Source organism: Schistocerca cancellata, unplaced genomic scaffold (genome assembly GCF_023864275.1).
Source record: "Schistocerca cancellata isolate TAMUIC-IGC-003103 unplaced genomic scaffold, iqSchCanc2.1 HiC_scaffold_233, whole genome shotgun sequence".
Classification (NCBI taxonomy): Eukaryota; Metazoa; Arthropoda; class Insecta; order Orthoptera; family Acrididae; genus Schistocerca; species Schistocerca cancellata.
Genome location: NW_026046255.1, coordinates 47,501 through 50,464, shown reverse-complemented (window position 1 = coordinate 50,464; position 2,964 = coordinate 47,501).

Genomic DNA, 2,964 nt, shown 5'->3' with positions numbered 1-2,964 from the left:
GCTCAATTATTCTGCAAACAGGAGGAGGCTGAGCTCCCCTGCACAATACACCTCGAAACCCTCTCAGGTCCCGGCGGCGCGCAGCGCCGTCCTAAGTACTTGGTCGGGTTCGAGAGAGGCGCAATCGCCCGGAGTTAGGCGAGTAGACGCTTTAGGTGCGACCACCCGTGCTCCCAACTGAGCTTGCCGCTGCCGACAGAGGCCCGGGAGCGTGCTGTCGTGGCATTGCCGGCGGGAGACAACACGCGCCACCTACGGTGACCGGCAGCTCCAACGCCAGCGCCACAGAAGGGCAAAGGCCCCACGTGGGTGCCGAAGCGAACTCTCCCAGCACAGCGCACGTGCCAACACGTCTGCACAACTGCGATACAAACCACCAGCGAGAACCGCTGGGGCGACCGAGCAGCAGACGGCGTCGCGGCGCCGAGTGCCGGGGCGGCGGCGCATCCTCAACGCACACAGTCCTCAATCGGACCAGCACACTGCAGATGTCCACCGCGCTTCGCACCGGGCCGGCGAGGACCCACTTTGGCTGCACGGCGCCGCGCGCAGGGTGCACCCCGGCGCGCAGCTGCGCCGCCTGCCGCGTCCGTCGGCCGGCGCGCCCTGCCACTGGGCGCCCCCACCAGCCGGCTGTAGCGCGTGCGCCCACGCACCGCGCGGCCAGCACGCCGGGCGGCCCCCCCTCACCGGCCGGGGACAGTCCCACCACCACCACAGCCGCGTATCGCTTCACACCCAGATTCACATTCACGTTCGTTGGTATGGTGGGGACCGCTTCGTAGCTGTACCGATCGTTGCCCTCACAGATGTACCTCCAGCAAGGACAACCGCACCACAACGGGTTACCAGTTGTTCATTTGCGTAACGTCACCAGTAAACGTACACGTCATCCCCGTTTGCAAAGTCAACTATTATTGCATGCCTGCCTGTCAGGTGTCAAGACACACTACATCCGCTCACATCCACGCAACAAAATGTGCCCGACTAGAGGGCACGTGGAAGGTGCCCCCGTACGTATGCGATGTCCATTGCGCGACCAACTGTCAACCGGCCTCTGTAGCATGTCGCAGATGTGGAACGCGGGGCACCGTGCTATCACATTGTGTGAGAAGAGACTACTACGTCTGCATACACGCGCCACTACATGAACAGACGGCTCATTGCTGATCGCCATCCACTGCGTCCATTACTCCCACACGTCTCTATGGCGTACCACACTGCAATGCAGCTGTTATGGGGAGATGACACGTAGCTGTGTACACAACGATTCTGAGCGGGTTGCGGTTGGACAATACATTAATGTAACGTGTCATATGCCAATTACAGAGCAGGGTAAGGCACAACTTGGGTTAGGTTAAGGCACAACTTGGGTTAGGTTAAGGCACAACTTGGGTTTAGGTTAAGGCACAACTTGGGTTAGGTTAAGGCACAACTTGGGTTAGGTTAAGGCACAACTTGGGTTAGGTTAAGGCACAACTTGGGTTAGGTTAAGGCACAACTTGGGTTAGGTAAGGCACAACTTGGGTTAGGTTAAGGCACAACTTGGGTTAGGTTAAGGCACAACTTGGGTTAGGTTAAGGCACAACTTGGTTAGGTTAAGGCACAACTTGGGTTAGGTTAAGGCACAACTTGGGTTAGGTTAAGGCACAACTTGGGTTAGGTTAAGGCACAACGTGGGTTAGGTTAAGGCACAACGTGGGTTAGGTTAAGGCACAACGTGGGTTAGGTTAAGGCACAATGTGGGTTAGGTTAAGGCACAATGTGGGTTAGGTTAAGGCACAATGTGGGGGTAGATTGCGGTACAAATTGCATTACATTGCGGTGCAAATTGCATTACATTGCGGTGCAAATTGCATTACATTGCGGTGCAAATTGAGTTACATTGCGGTGCAAATTGAGTTACATTGCGGTGCAAATTGAGTTACATTGCGGTGCAAATTGAGTTACATTGCGGTGCAAATTGAGTTACATTGCGGTGCAAATTGAGTTACATTGCGGTGCAAATTGAGTTACATTGCGGTGCAAATTGAGTTACATTGCGGTGCAAATTGAGGTTACATTGCGGTGCAAATTGAGTTACATTGCGGTGCAAATTGTAGTTACATTGCGGTGCAAATTGAGTTACATTGCGGTGCAAATTGAGTTACATTGCGGTGCAAATTGCGTTACATTGCGGTGCAAATTGCGTTACATTGCGGTGCAAATTGCGTTACATTGCGGTGCAAATTGCGTTACATTGCGGTGCAAATTGCGTTACATTGCGGTGCAAATTGCGTTACATTGCGGTGCAAATTGCGTTACATTGCGGTGCAAATTGCGTTACATTGCGGTGCAAATTGCGTTACATTGCGGTGCAAATTGAGGTAGGTTAAGGTGCAACACAGGTTAGGTTAAGGTGCAACATAGGTTAGGTTAAGGTGCAAGATGGGTTAGGTTAAGGTGCAAGATGGGTTAGGTTAAGGTGCAAGATGGGTTAGGTTAAGGTGCAAGATGGGTTAGGTTAAGGTGACATAGGTTAGGTTAAGGTGACATAGGTTAGGTTAAGGTGACATAGGTTAGGTTAAGGTGACATAGGTTAGGTTAAGGTGACATAGGTTAGGTTAAGGTGACATAGGTTAGGTTAAGGTGACATAGGTTAGGTTAAGGTGACATAGGTTAGGTTAAGGTACAAACTGGGTTGTGTTATGGTACACATTGCGTTGTAGTACAGTACACGTTAGGTTTGGGTACGGTACACAATGTGGTATGGGATGGCGTGTTGTGGGGGGGGAGGGGGGGGGAGGTTCGTTGATATCGACCGTAGGACGTGGATGCCCGAGGCAGCGTCAGTGTGTCAAAGGAGTTATGTCACGTCGGGATGCGCTTTTCGCCAGTGAGAGGGGGCGAGCCGTGTCTGTGGTTGCGGCAGACCTGTGTGTTTCATTCCTGCCAGTGTGTTTGTGCTGTAAGACGAGGCAGTGT